At 45.9% G+C, this 16,277-nt stretch overlaps 1 non-coding gene across 1 annotated transcript; it reads left to right on the top strand.

Moving 5' to 3' along the window:
- The first annotated feature begins 3,264 nt into the window (after nucleotides 1-3,264).
- On the top strand, nucleotides 3,265-3,371 carry LOC118759684 (U6 spliceosomal RNA). Its single transcript, XR_004996342.2, has one exon. It is a non-coding gene; the product is annotated as a U6 spliceosomal RNA (small nuclear RNA).
- The last annotated feature ends 12,906 nt before the right edge of the window (nucleotides 3,372-16,277 follow it).

Raw genomic sequence — 16,277 nt, forward strand, 5'->3', positions numbered from 1 at the left:
AAGTCACTGGATCCCTAGCACTCACAAAGGGACCTGGGATGAGTTCCTGGGCCCGGATCAAGCCTAGTTGCTGGCATTTAGGGAGTGAACCAGTGGATGCAAGCTCTCCTCTATCTCTTGTCTGTTCAAATATACATATATATATATATTATACATTTTAAAAGAAAGAATTTTGGGCCCGGTGGCATGGCCTAGCGGCTAAAGTCCTCGCCCTGAACGCCCCGGGATCCCATATGGGCGCCGGTTCTAATCCCAGCAGCTCCACTTCCCATCCAGCTCCCTGCTTGTGGCCTGGGAAAGCAGTCGAGGATGACCCAAACCTTTGGGACCCTGCACCCGTGTGGGAGACCTGGAAGAGGTTCCTGGTTCCCGGCTTCGGATCGGTACAGCACTTCGCAATCGGCTGTTGCGGCTCACTTGGGGAGAGAATCATTGGACAGAAGATCTTCCTCTCTGTCTCTCCTCCTCTGTGTATATCTGACTTTGTAATAAAAATAAATAAATCTTTAACAAAAAGAAAGAAAGAATTTTGCACATATTTCAAATATTTTGCACCAAAATAAACCTACATTGGTACATGCAATTGTACATGTAACCTACATTGGTAGGTTCCCATCCTTCAGGGACTTGGCAAGTGCTCTCAGATATCCTGTGACACTGTCCCACTGCCGTACTGAGGGCTGATGTCGGGTATTGTGTCTGTATGATAGCAGAAGATTTTCCAGACAAAGAATCCGGAGGCCTGGGTTTCAACACCTGTGACATCACAAACCTGCCATTTTCCCTCTCTTCATCTGAAAATTCAAAATCTCTAGGATTTCCTAGAGCCCTACAGGTTCTAATATGCTGTTGTCTCATGTTTTTCCTTCCACGAGTGCACAAACATCTCTGTGTAAGCACCTCCACCCACAAAAGCCCTCTATCATTGGCACCGACTAGTTGATTGATGGACTGAAGTACACTCATAAAGCCCGTGAAAACACATTCAAGGGCTCTTCAAAGACCGATTGTTGCAGATCTCACGGAGCAGTGGCACTTCAGTTGTGGCTGTACAATGCCAGCGATGAGTCAGCTCTATCCATTGAAACTCCAGAATGCAGGGAAAAAACTGATGTTGTTATTACATTCCAAATAAGTCCATCCATCGATCCCATTGTCCTAGCTGACTGAGGGAAGGGCCGGGCGAGTTTGTGAATGGAGCCATTTGATGCAGAAGAGGTCAAGCAGCTGACTGGTCTGATGGCAAAGGTTCTTTTGACAAACATTCATGGCAGCACTTCGTTTAAGGGTGTCCTCTGTTACCGTGAAAACCACAATGCTATTTGTATACATCACGAATGAAGACTGTTGATCTTGGACAATAGAGATTTGAAACAACTCTGGCAAACAAGTGTCCTCCCTAATGTGCCTGGCTGGTCCACATCTGAACTGTGGGTCCTTTCAAGGAAACTGAGGTAGAAGGTGAGGCATCTTCTTTAGATGGGGTGTTCAGATGGAGAGCTGCTGAATGAAAACACCTTTTAGGGCACAGACAATGTGTAAAACCCGGGAGGCAGAGAAGCGTAGACCCACTCAAGAATCAAGCTGACACTTGTGGCAAGAAATTGGCAAGCAAGGAGGAGAATTAAGCCAAAGGCACTGAGGGCCCAATCATATGGGGCTTTTGATGTCAACACAAGATTCAGATTAGACTGTCAATGCAACGGGAAGCCACTGACAAGCTTTGAGTCAATGAGAAGGAAGAGCCTATGTCTGTTTCCAAATTACCAGTGTGGCCATATTGTGGTGATTCTACCTGTGCCAGCAGAGAAGATGCTTCAAAAATCCTGTTTTACTTTGCTAAATGCATTGTTTTTCAAACTAGCTGGACCATGCCTTCATCAGCATTGCATAACTTTAATAACTTCTAAAGCCAAAAGAGGCTTCTTCAGGAAAAACATTGATTTTCACCCATGCTTGCCAAGTTCACAGCCCACCATCAAGTGCCTCTATCAGTCCAGGCATCTTGTGAGACTGGCGGATGTTGAAGGGATGATTGCAGGGTGAGCCAGGAAGTCGTGGGACAGGATCACACCCTCTTCCCACCCATCATACAACCTTTCCTTATAAAGCCATCATGATTCAATTACAGGGCCCCCATTCTAGCAATCCAATCCAATCCAATCACTCCCCAAAGCTTCCTCCTTCAGATGTCATAATTGGATAAAGCGTCCAACCTAATGCATCCACCATTAACATCAATCTGTTAACCATTAACTAAGTCTTTGGGGTTCAGATGCCTGCATAAGTTGAGGAAGTCAAATCTCTCTTCTTCCACGGAAGACTTTGAATGTCTCTGATTTTGTTCAGCTGGGCACAGTGCCACATGGGTGATCATTTCCCTAGGAATTCTTTGTGGTTACAGTGTCTTGGGCATCCAAAGTCAATCTTGAATTCTTTCCAGATGATAAGAGGAAAAACAATGGTATCTGATATTATATGAGTGAGTAGATATTTTGTATTACCTACCATCAGTTTCATTTTCAGGTACTCGAACGGGGGCTTTAGACATCTAGAAGTTTCCTAAAATCCTGTCACTAGTCACGGGTAGTAGCAGCAGAACAGGGCACGTAAGACCACATAATAAACACATCTCTGACAATTGCAACAATCAGTCTCAAAACCTTGACTTTCTCAAAAGGCTTCATATGAGACTCATGGAGAATAATAATGTCTTCCTACAACACTGTTTTAATTTTCTTCTTTGAAAGACTCAGAGCTTCTTTATCAATGAATTTGCACAAAACAGTCTGTAGTTCATGCTTTCTGGTGAGTTCTTTAATGGTATGTGTTAGATATGACTTCTCTTGATGAAGACTCATTGGATTTGCAGTATTGCATACTGAAAGGTGGTGTGGCCTTTAAGAAAAAACACCACCCACATGAATGTATAATGTCACTCTGGATTTCGTGAGAGTGAGTTAATTCCCAAAGGGCTGGGTTACTTATCCCAAGAATCAGTTGTTGAAAAGCATGGTTATGTTGTTCCATAGAGGATAAAGTCACCACTGGCAAAGCTGGCATCCCATACGGGCAATGTCTCAAGCAGTGTCTGAAGTTCTGACTGCTCTACTTGGGGTCTAGCTTCCTACTAATGCTCCTGGGAAAGCAGCAGAAAATGGCCAAAGTGCCACTCAAAGTGGGAGATCAGGATGAAGTTCTTCCCTACTGAATTTGTTCTGGACCAGCCCTGGCCATTTTGGTCCTTTTAGGGGTGAATAAGCAGTGCTTGCTTCAGCAGCACATGTACTAAAAGTGGAACAATACAGAGAAGATTAGCATGGCCCCTGAGCAAGGATGACATGCAAATTCGTGAAGTGGTCCATATTTAAAAAAAAATACATTAAAAATAAATAAAGAGGAGTGAACCAGCAGATGGGAGACCTCTCTGCCTCTCACTTTGTCTATTTTGACTTCCAAATAAATAAACCTTCTCTTTAAAAAAGCCTAGCTTGAAATAAAATACATTTTTTTCTAAGAAGCTAATTATTTGAACAGGTAAGTCATGAAAGAGAAAATAGAAATAACCAAAAAAGTCACAAAAAGACACTCCACCCACAGTTTGGAATGATAAGTAAGCAGAATAGAAAGATATTATTCTGTTGACCTAAGAATAGTCAATGTCTACTGGGAAAAGCTCCACCCCAAACCATGTATTCCCCAGAAACATATTGTTGTCCTCACTGGACATCAGGATAGACTTGAAACTCAAGCTGGATAAGCTAGAGTCTTTCCAAGAATTTTGATTTTATCAGGAGTTGGCAAGCTAGGAAGCCACTCTTTGTTCTGTATTCATGTCACCAAAGTCCTTGGGACTAGAGCTTTTCCCAGACCCACCTACATGCTGTGTTTTCCCTGGAGACACACACATGCCTATTATCATTCACTGGTCAGCATGGGCCAAGCAGCAAGTCAATGCAACTACATATCATATACAGAAACCAAGAGTTGGATGACTGATCTGTGACATTTGCATCAGCCATTCCAGTTGCCATCAAATCCTACTCAATTCCCTTGCTCTTACCTTTGATACCTGAGCCAGTCCCCCACTCTCTTTGAAGCTAACACAGGTTTTTATAACTTGCACCTGGTATTCTAACTCATGGGGTAAGTAAACAGAGCACATTTTATCTGTAAAACTGATACAGATTTACAACAGTAGCGAAATCCAGCGTTAGTGAAGATCTGACTTACCAGGACCCTAAGTGTGGGAAGAATGGGTACATTGTCCCTGAAAGCAGTTCCATCTGTATACATCTTGACTCAGAAATTGATGCATTCAGCATTGGGAAAGAGCCGGAGAGTGTGTAACCTGGACGAGCAAGCGCAGCAAGCGCAGCACAAGGTTGGGAGCCATCTTCAGAGGAATTGTTATGTAAACCCTGGAGTGGGGAGTCCTGGACAATCATTTCAAATGATGCTTTTGTGACAGAGAAAGATGCTCGTGTTATTTTATAGGATGAAAAGTAAAAGTTTAGTAGGGTGATTTTTAGGGAATGATCCTTGACACAACTGTCTGGGTACTTCACAAACACAATGGATCTTCATTTGGGCCCAGAAATACCTACTTCCTATCCTGGCCCAAGACAGTATGTCCCAATATCCTAAGTGGGAAGAGCACCGAAAATAGACTTAAATGGAGTGATAACTATACCACTTATGATAATTTTGAAATAAATATGCTATTGTAACGTAAAAAAGAGCAAATCTTGTTTTGCTAGGTTATGTACACCCATGATTGCATACTACATAGCTTTTAGTGTTACCTGAAGGAGAGGATGAACAGTATGTTACCAATAAAGAACTGAATGTGCCCAATAAAAAGAAACCTCCAAAAACAAAAATATGCCAAAAAAAAACATGCAAATCAAAAAGAAGGAGATCTTCAAAAAGTTTGTGGGAAAAGAATATAGTGAAAAACTTGTGTGAATTTCAATTATTTCCACTAAAATACGCATCTTTTATAAACATTTATTCTCATTTTCTTTGAAAGGCAAAGATGCAGAAAGAGAGAATTATTGGTCCACTCTTCAAAAGCCAAGAGCTGCAAGGGCTGGGCCCAGCTGAAGCTGGGAGCCCAGAACTCTGGCTGGGTGTCCCACGGGACTAGGGATGCAGTGTCCGTGTCACCTCCGCTTGCCTCCTGGAGGATGCATTAGCAGGAAGGAGGAGCCCAGACTAGAATGCCTGCACTCTGACAGGGCATGTGATTGGCCCACATGGTGCCTTAACCACTACATCAAATCCACCTTACAACCACATCTGGTACATTGAATCCACAGGCTAATCTTCCACCCTCATGTGCCACCATCCCATGTGTCCCGGCTGTTCCACTTCCCATCCAGATCCCTGCTTGTAGCCTAGGGAAAAAAGCAGTCAAGGATGGCCCAAGTACTTGGGTCTATACATCCACATGGGAAATTCCGAAGAAGCTCCTAGCTCAGCAATAGCCGTTGCGGCAATTTGGGGAGTGAATCAGCAGGTAGAAGATCTTTCTGTCTCTCCTCCCTGTAAATCTGCCTTTCCAATAAAAGTGAGTAAATCTTTAAAAAAAAAAAAAAATCTTTAGGATCCAGCATGGTAGCCTAGTGGCTAAAGTCCTCATCTTGCATGTGCCGGGATCCCATATGAGTGCCAGTTTGTATACCAGCAGCCCTGCTTCCCACCCAGCTCCCTGCTGGTGGCCTGGGAAAGCAGTCAAGGATGGCTCAAAGCCTTGAGACCCTGCACTCATGTCGGAGATCTGAAAGAGACCTTGGGTTCCTGGCTTCAGATCGGTGCAGCTCCAGCTGTTGCAGCTACTTGGAGAGTAAACCAGCAGATGGAAGATCTTTCTGTCTCTCCTCCTCTCTGTATAACTGACTTTCCAATAAAAACAAATAAATCCTTTTTTTTTTCTATTCATTTATTCATTAATTACAGTGTATTACATGACACAATTTCATAGGTACTGGGATTCTCCCCCCTTCACCCCAAACCCCTCCCCCATGGTGAGTCCCCCACCTTGATGCATAGCCACAGCCCAAGTTCCGCCGAGACTCCCTAATTAAAAGCTCACACCATACAGAGTCCAGCATCCCACTTGTCCAGTCAAGTTCAACGGCCTCTTAGGGAGGCCCTCTCAGGTTTGAGGGCAGAGCCAGCAGAGCGTCACCTCGATCAATTAGATCAGCAACAATCCGGGTACGATGAGACTGGTGCAGAGTCCACTGATTGACATAGTCCATCTTAGAGTTTCCCCTTGTCCAGTTTTTCGCTGCAAACATATAGCTGAGGTGGTTGATTCATCTACTCCATCTTCTATCTTTTCTTGGTTAAGGTTTTGATTCCTCCATTTTGTTCAGGGGAATCCCCAAAGAAACTTTGAGGTGTTCCCAGTCCAGGCTCCTACATGTACTACTAGTAAGCACAGTGCCCGCCACAGTCCATCACTCCGATCAGCTGGTGGTTGTAACCCCTGGGTTGGTTCTATTCTGAGCCCCGACCTCCATTGGAACCAATGAGTATTGCAGCTCTTCCCGGCTCTGCCCATCACACTCTCGTCCCTCACCTAAATCAGTGGGAGGTGTGTTGGTTGGGTGCTGCATTCTCTATTGGCACAGGCCATTTCACCTTGGCATTTGGTGTTTTGTACTGTTGTTATCGCAATGGGTTCGCCCCGAGAGAGGGGCCCGTGCCTTGGAAAGCGTCGCGGTTCCCGCGGCGTCCGGTGAGCTCTCGCTGGCCCTTGAAAATCCTTTTTTTTTAAAGGAGGAGAGACAGAGAGGAAGATCTTTCATCTGTTGATTCACTCCCCAAGGGGCCGCAACGGCCAGAGCTATGCCGATCTGAAGCCAGAAACCCAAGGCCTCTTCTGGGTCTCCCATGCAGGTGCAAAGTCCCAAGGCTTTGGGCTGTCCTCCACTGCTTTCCCAGGCCACAGGCAGGGAGCTGGATGGGAAGCAGGGCTGCTGGGATACAAACCGGCACCCATGTGGGATCCTGGTGCATGCAAGGTAAGGACTTTAGCTGCTAGGTAACCGCGTTGAGTATTAGTTACACATTTTAAACTATTTGGTACCCTTCCATACAATCAAATACTTTCCTCTCTCTCAAGTTAAATGCTTCCTTGCCCATGGATTGATCTAATCTAGGCTGTCTACCTAGCCCCAGCCAAGCTCCTTTCAACTTACCTTGAACTTTTCTTCTGACATGAATAATGTTAAGGAACCACTGAGACTCCAGCACTAATTATGTGCCCACTCTGATAAAATAGAATCTTCAACTAATTTGCCATCAGAATTTAAAGGAGATAAAACATCCACAGAATGAGCTCACATTGAGTGTCTCTGAGTAGTAGGAAGGAGATAGGCAACAGAGGGGTGAAAGTCCTAGGGAATTAGTTGGCTTCTATCACACTGATTTTCAGTACCTATGAAACTGTGTCACATAATACAATGTAATTAATGAATTAAAAAAAAAAAAAGTCGCCTAAATCTGACCAAAGTACATCAAGAAGCAAAAATAGAAGAAGCTAACACGTGGATGGGAGTGAGAGTGTTAAGTTAGTACATAAGGAAAGTGGAGGTAGAGGTGGGATGGGTGCCGGTCAGAGACAGCCCCTGTTTAAAAAAATCTAAGAAAATGAGAATTTTTTTTTTAATGAAGGTGTGATTGAATAAGTCACAAGAACTTATCCTTCTGATATCTGCCTGTGTTTGAAATAACTGAGACGACACTGATGATAGGATTTTGTATGCTACCTTTGGCACCTGATGCCACAAAACAATCATTTGTTTTCCATGTAACCATTGCAAAAAAGAGATAAATCACTTGAAGTCTTCCTAAAGGTTCCCAGTACGTGATTTTGTATTCACCCTACTAACTGCACTTGTGTCTAGACTAATAACCAAGATAGAAAAATGCTTATGTATACGTTTTCATTAAAATATTATTTGTAGTTCTAAAATAATGAAAGTAACTGAAAATTCCAATAACATATAAAAGGCTAAGCAAATTCTTCTAAATCCATAAGATACACCACCTTGAAGTCATTAAAAATTGCATCTTCTAAAAATGTTTACCGGGAAAGGGCCATGATACACGCTGTAATATTAGATATATAATGTAGGATGCCAAACTGTATATTTCCAGTTTTATAGTTTACACATATAAATTCATATGCAATCAGATACATCAAAAGCTGAAATGTTATTCTGAAAGTATTCATCATAATTATTTCCAAGTGGTAAGACTCAAGTCATTTCTACATTTTCATCATCATATCTTTCTATAGTTTCTAGACATCGTAACTAAGCATTCATTTTTTTTTAATCTAGAAGGGAGCAATAGTATTGTGAGAAAACCTCTTAATTGAGTTAATATACAAAAATCATTTTACTTTCTAAAAAGAACCGGATAAGTCTTTATACATGAATGATAGCTGTACATAAATCAGGATTGTGTGACAGTCCTTAATTAGGTGGAAATAGTAGTACTTAAAAAAAAAACTTTCTTGGGTTAAATTTTAAAGCTTCGGATTCATAAATCCCCACTTAAGTACTAGAGCTGTCAAACCCTGTAGATTCATCACTGCAGATCTGAGCCAAGCTTCGGCTGCCATTTCGGAATGTTATTTTATCAGCTTCAGCCTTGAGAAGCACAGAAACGAGGAAGAATTAATTATCTCTTACAAACTCTCCAGGTTGAAATCTATTTTCCCGGAGACTTTATTTACATTTCCATTCTTCACCAGTCCATTTCAGTCCATTCACAGAACACCCAGCGGAGAGGAAAGACGCAAGTGAAGAGATCGAATGGATTCCACACCATCAACAACACAGCCAACCTCAAAGGCAAAGCCCAGCCCCCATTCCCAAGGGGGCCTGGAAAACAAAGGATTCGGGATGGGTGGAGGCCCTAGGAAGAACCACACTGCTCTAAGACCAGACACCTGCCCCATGCGATGCTCTTCTTGTTCGTGGATGTTCTAAATGCTGAGCCAGAGAGGCCAGCCTTGGGCTTCGGAGCTCAGAGGCTGGTCGAGACACCTGCATCCCACACTGGAATTACTGGATTCAAGACTCAACCTCTGGCTCCTGATTTTGGCTTCCTGTTCAGCAAACCCTAGGATGCAGAGGATGATGGCTCAGGCAGTTGGGACCCTGCCACTCACCTGGAGATATGAACTGAGCCAAGCTCCTGGATTTGGCTCTGCCCAGCAACTGTAGGTGTTGGGAGGGTTAACTAGTGAACAGGAGCTTTCTGAACCTGCATGTCTTTTTCTCTGTCCCTTGGATCGCTTAAAAAAAAAAAAAAAAAAAAACATGATTTCAAACATGTTTATCCCCAAAACCTATTCATTTTTCATTCATTTTTTTTCATAAACTTTTGAAATACTCTCTTACGAAAGAAAAAAACAGCAGCAGCTCCACACCACTTGGTAATTCATAGAACAGAGCTGAGCCAATGAAGCAGACCCACAAGAATACAATGCCAATCACACAAAGGTGAAAATGGACAAGAATCGTTAGTGCATGGGGAACAACGCTCAACAAAGTCATGGCTGAAGTTCTCATAGTGTTTGGCTGTGTCCCCAGCGGCTCATGTGTTAGAGGCTTGGTCCCAGTGTGGCTATGTAAGGTGGCACAGTGACGCCCAATAGGAGACCCTCAGAGAAGAGATGCTGACCTTGGGAGACGTTAAAGTGGTTCTTGGGGCCAGTACTGTGCCCCAGTGGATGAAGCCGCCATTTGTAATGCCTGAGTGCCAGTTCAAACCCTTGCGATTCAGTTTCCATTCCAGCTCCCTGCTGAGATGTCTGGGAAGGCAAGGAAAAATGTCTCACCTGCTTAGGTCCATGCCTGCCATGTGGGAGACCCAAATGGGATGCCATACTCCTGGAGTGGCCATTTGGGGAGTGAACCAGCAGATGGAAGATCTCTGACTCTCACTCTCTCCGTCACTTTGCCATTCAAAAAATAAAGTACTTTTTATGGGCTCCAAGCACTCTGATTTTTGGTGCTAGGACAAGGATTCTCCCTCTTACATGTCCTCCTCACCACTGTAATTTCATGTCATGCAGCCTAAGTAGCCCCACATTACATGGTGCAATTTGAACGTCCATCTTCCTACACTGTAAATTAAATGAGCCTCTTTTCTAAATAAGTGGCCGGCCCTGGGTAGTTCATAATAGTAACAGAAAAGGGACTCCTGTAGTCTTGAGAGGGTCATCAGAACTGCAAGGATAAAGGCAACCTCGGAGGAGCACGGATGGGTAGCATCCGAGAGGAGTGTGCAGAGGGCTTCTCCCAGAGTCTGCCTATAGACTAATAAAAATTCACCATCGTTAAGCTGCCCAGAGAGGCATAATGCACCTGTCTGCATGCATCCTTGGCAACTGTTGAAAATGTGAGGAAAAGGAAGAAAGCAAAAGGGGTCAGCAGTGACACAGGCTGATTCCTCAGACAGAAAAGCCCACTGAAGCATGTTTCTAACTGCCAAGCAGAAGCATCCCAATGGCCCTGTGGAGGGTGGAAAGTCCTCAGAAGGGACCAGAGATCTAGAAGGACACTCTTCAAGATGACAGGATGGTGCCTTGGCCAGAGAGAGCAAGATCCCTTAGAAGATAAGATTGAAAGAACAAAGGTACAGGCACAACTCAAGAAAGGCCAGTGGCGTCAATCAGAAGTTATTATTCAGTAAACAGGGTTTCTGGGTTGTGTCTGCGCGCACTTGAATGAGTGGACCAGTTAAAGGGTCTTTGCACATCATCCACACTGTACAGGGCCTGAATAGATGACCAAGGCAGAGGACACATGGATCTGCTTTTTGCTTGAGGCAAACATGCTCCCTTGCTGGCCCTGGCACATCCATCCTCCTGATGCCTTCAAGTGAGACTCACACTCTTGCCTCTCTGTCTCTTGGATCTACAGGTTTGAACTGAAACTACAACCACCAAGCCTCCTACCAACACTTGCAGCTCCCAGACCTGGATGGTGGGGTTCAGCCTCCAGCATCACACTTTCCACAGTTGGACAAACAAGATTCATCTTCTTATGGTTTGGGGGCAGGATTTGGCTCTTCCCCAGACTCAGGCAGATGTCTAAGCCCCGAAAGTCCAATGTTAACAGTTGGTGGATTAGTATTAACAGAGGAAGGCTGCATAGTTGATCTCCTTGGGGCCTCTGGCCCTGCGGGAGGTCTTTGAGTGCTTGGGAGTTTGCCGTTGGAAAAGTTTGCCCTCTCCTTGGGAGAGGGTTGACTACAGAGGCTGACTATGCACCTGCACCTCACTCTCCTCCCTGGCTTGCCATGTGATGGCTCCTCTGCCATCCTCTGGCCTCACCAGATGCCTGAACCATTGGGGCTGCCTGGTATGGAGTATCTTAACTAAACTTGTAAGTATTTTTAGCTCATCTCAGGTATTCTCGTTAAAGTAACAAACAGCTAACCAATAGAAATCTGTACTGAATGTGCACAGACTTTTCTTGTCCCTATTCCAGGCACAATATAGTGCAATAATTATTTGTATGGTAATGCATACTGTAAGTCATGCAGAGATGATTTAAAGTTAATGGGAAGATGTGGGTATGTTACATGCAAATCCTACACCATGGAGTGGAGATCTGGGCCTTGTGGCATCCACAGGGGGTTGTGGAACCAATCCCTGCTGGTACCCACAAACAACTCTTTCCACATGTATTCGGCTGGTTGCTTTTCTCTGCAGAACCGTAGCACATTGTGAGATACTTCAGAGCATGTTACAGAAAAAAGATGCAGCAGGTGGTCCAAACAAGGAAATACCTAAGTCCTAAAGACTCCAAAATGGACTCAAAAAACTGAACATGAGCTGGGCTGTGACGGATAACAGAAAGGTGAAGAAAGGGAAGCAGAGGGATCGATGCCATGGTGCAGTACGATAATCTTCAAGCTGCAGTGCTGGCACCCCATTAGGGCTCCAGTTCATGTCCTATCCGGCTCCCTGCTAATGGCCTGGGAAAACAGCAAAGGATGGTCCAAGTCCTTGGGTCCCTGCACCCACAAGGGAGACCCAGAAGAAGCTGCTGGCTCCTGGCTTCAAATCAGCCTAGCTGTGACCGTTGTGGCCATTTGGAGAGCAGTGGATGGAAAGTTCTCTTCCTCTCTGTGTGCTTCTCCTTTTGTCTTTAAGTCAGCCTTTTCAACAAAAATTAAAATATTTTTTAAAGAATGAAAGAGAGGGCCCGGCGGCGTGGCCTAGCAGCTAAAGTCCTCGCCTGGAACGCCCCGGGATCCCATATGGGTGCCGGTTCTAATCCCAGCAGCTCCACTTCCCATCCAGCTCCCTGCCTGTGGCCTGGAAAAGCAGTCGAGGACAGCCCAAAGCTTTGGGACCCTGCACCCGCGTGGGAGACCCGGAAGAGGTTCCTGGTTCCCGGCATCGGATCGGTGCAGCACCAGCCATTGCAGCTCACTTGGGGAGTGAATCATCGGACGGAAGATCTTCCTCTCTGTCTCTCCTCCTCTCTATATATCTGGCTGTAATAAAATGAATAAATCTTTAAAAAAAAATAAAAAGAATGAAAGAGAGAAAGGGGGAGGGAGAAAAAGCAGAGATTCGGGTGTTGGCCAGAGGCTGCAGCAGAAGGAAGTGAAATGGCAAAAAAGCCACGAGACCACAGCAAGTGTCTCCTTTAGATAGAAGGGAATCCATCCGAAGGGCCCCCACTTGTGAGGGCTCCGACTGCCTCCTAACACCACATAGGACAACAGCTTGCCCTCTGAGGCCTCATTTAAAGCTTTCTTCTTGGGGTAGGTACTGTGGTACACCTGCAACTTGGGTGCAGGTTCAAGTCCTGGCTCTTCTACTTCAGACCCAGCTCCCTGCTAAAGCACTTGGGTCACTGGTGCCTGTGTGAGGAGAGCTGTGGTGTAAACACTGAACATCACCTCTTCACACCAGGCTGGCTGTGCCGTCTTCCCGCCCACCACGTACCCCACAGTCCTCGAAGTGGAGGGAAGTAAGAGAAAGAGCAAAAGATGTAGAGAGAGCCACGTGAGGTGTGGACTGTGGAACTCGAGTGGCCTAGCACCAGCTCCTCAGGCCATGGGGCAGGTGCCCTCCAAGCATGGCACCACATAGAGAACAGGTGGTCAAGGATACCTATGAGCAGCCTGGCAACACAATGAAGGGTCCAAAGTACCAATTGGCATGCCGAGGTGGGCTCAAGGCGAAAAGGGCAGAGCCAGGTGGAAAAGTGCCCACAGGTTGTAGATCCATATTAGAGCCCAATGCAACCTCTATTGGCAGAAGGAATCAGAAATCTAGTTATTGCAAAAACTCTGTACTGTAGCTTTTCCACCACCAGAGTCCCCAGATTGGCTAAGAAGTCCCTAGGCTTTTCAGTCACTCCATTTGGTTCCTGGGTGCTCATGGAAACTCCTTGTGCCTACTGGGACATTTGGGGAAATAAGTCAACTGGAAAAGCAGGAGTTAGTCAGCAAGTCACAGCCCTGCCCCAGTCACCACCCCGTGTAACTGCTGTCAGGGTCTGTGCAGCCACAAGGACACACTCCTCCCTGTGCAAGGGAGATCCACCCAGCCACTCAAGTCAGACACCTGTTAGTGTTTCAGCACATCCCTGCTTCCTTAATTCCTTCTGTTAGCTCTCAGTGGATCCCTGTATATTCAACCCATTCCCCTGCCACCACCCTCTCTTCTCGGAAACCAGCTCCACTTCTATCCCATAGATTGATACACCCCAGCCAACTTCATCTTTCAGAAGTGCTAATCCGATTGTAACCTGAGCTTCTCCCAACTTCACAATTCCTTTCAAAACCAAATAAAATAAATAGAATCTAATCTCTGGGGTTGCCCTGGGCATCTGTTGCGAGGGATCATTCCCCTCTCTTACCAACCCCCAGAATCCTGCTTTTGCCATCCCCCCCAGACTCCCTTCCCTCAAAAAGCAAACAGTTCCCATATTCCACACTAAAGATGCACACTGTCTGAATGGACTGGGATTGGAGACGAGTTGGAGTCAGTAACAACTGAAGATGGGTGTCAGGCTGTTATTTGTTAAAGCCCTAACGGTCTCCAGCACCTGCTAACCCTTTGCAGATATACTCAAGATAAAATGAGGTCGGTAAGGTGGACCCTCATCCAGGATGCCAGATGTGGACAGATGCACACATGGCCAGGAGAATGCCAAGTGCAGACACAGACACAGGAAAGATGGGCTTCCTAACACGGAAACAGAGACTGGTGTTAGGGTGCCCTACCCTGCCTTCAAGCCGAGGAGTGCTGGGCACTCACAGAGATGAAGAAAAATGCTCCCCTAGGGGTTCTGCAGGCCCCAAGCAAGCACCGTGACCCAGAAGCAAGAAACGACACATCTCCTCTTTTGTTTTTTGAGATGTACTTATTTCAAAGGTAGAGTGATGGAGAGAGAGGGAAAGAGAGAGAGAGAGAGAGAAATACTTTGTTGATTTATTTCCCAAACAGGCTCAGTTGGGACCGGGCCAAAGCCACGAGCCTGGAGCTCCATGTGGGCGCAGGAACCTAAGCACTTGAGCCATCCTCTGCTTTTTGCCCAGGAAGCCTGACTGGAGGTGGAGCAGCCAGGGACTCAAACAGGCACTCAGAGCGGATGTTGGAATCATGGTTGGCAGCTCAACCTGTGGCACGGCAAATACCAGTCCCCGAGGCAACAGAGGTCTGTTGTTTGCAGCAGCCTGGTTTGTGGCATTTTGCTATGGCACGCATGGGAAACCAACAGCCAGACCTCACCACTCCTCCCCTGCAGGGGCCTGAACCTGTCCACCCACCTCCCTCCCCCTTTAGCACCCACCTTGTTCCTTACCCTGGGAGAGGACTCTCAGCACCCAAGTTCTCTTTGTCCCTCAGACCCCCGCCCCAGGTCTATCTCCCTCTCTAATGCCTGTCTACTTCTAGGTCTGTTTCAAGGTCAAAACTCCATTCATTTTATTCTCCCCTGCCCCAGGATGTCACATTTTGCACAGGTTTTTTTCTCTGTAATTTTAGCCTCTTGGCCTCATCCAGACTGAACCCAAATTCCTCCGGCCTCCAAGCACCACGTCCTTGTTGTTCTTTCGCCATAAGGGAAACTTCCTTAACAGTGTTCTCTCCCCGCCCCACTGCCATTAAGTACAGGCTTTTAAAATTCACTTTTTCTACCCCCTCTATGTAAAACTATCTTGTCACTCGTCAGTTTAAAACCCTTATCCTTGTGCCCTTGGGAGCTAATCCAAACCCCTTTGATTCTTTCACTCAACAAATAATTAAGCGACTCTTCAGTATCACGGGAAACACCACCAGGCTGGAGAAGCAGCAGCCGCAACTTTTCTGTCACCGAGCCTGCAGATTAGCACAAGAGAAAGACAATAAACAAATGCGTATCCATCCCGGCTGCTACTCGGGGCAAGTGCAGCAGAGCACAACGTTGGATGCTCAGCGAGGAACGGAATTCAATGGAGACTACAGCTTTATTCCACAGGAACCTCACCATCAAAGGTTGCCGCAGGCCAGAGAAAGGTGTGGTGACACTCCTCGTTGGGTGGCTTCATGGAGTGTGTGTGCACACACTCCTGGATGGTTTGATGGCTGCTGGGGGTTATAGGAACTCGAGTGTACGAGGTGCTGATGTGGCGTGATGTGACACACTATTCTAAAGTACGTTTCCTGATGATGACAGGTGTACCAATACATGAGCCAGTAACATGTCGTTCATTTTCTTTCGTTTCTTCTTGCTGTCCACTTACTTATTGGGGCCAATACTGTGGCTTAATGAGTAAAACCGCTGCCCATGGCACCGGCATCCCAAACGGGTCCTGTTGTTTTAAGCAGCCTGCTTTGTGGCTGCTCCACTTCCAATCCAGTTCCCTGTACATGTGCCTGGAAAAGCAGTGGGAGACGGCCCAACAGCTTATGCTTCTTTCGCCCATCTGGGGGACTCCAGAGGGAGTTCCAGGCCCTTGACTTTGGCCTGGCCCAGACCTAATTGTTATAATCATTTGACATGAGCAGGTGGAGGATCTTCCACTGTTGGTGATCTCTGCCTTTCAAAAATGTATAGCTATCTTTCAAAAACTGAGAGCCTAGTGCAATGGCTCAGTGGTAAAATCCTTGCCTTGCATGTGCTGGGATCCCATATGCACGTTGGTTCATGTCCTGACAGCTCCATTTCCCATCCACCTCCCTGCTTGTGGCCTGGGAAAGCAGTAGAGGATGGTCCAACACCTGCACCCATGTGGGAGAT

This window comes from Ochotona princeps, chromosome 17 (genome assembly GCF_030435755.1).
Source record: "Ochotona princeps isolate mOchPri1 chromosome 17, mOchPri1.hap1, whole genome shotgun sequence".
Classification (NCBI taxonomy): domain Eukaryota; kingdom Metazoa; phylum Chordata; class Mammalia; order Lagomorpha; family Ochotonidae; genus Ochotona; species Ochotona princeps.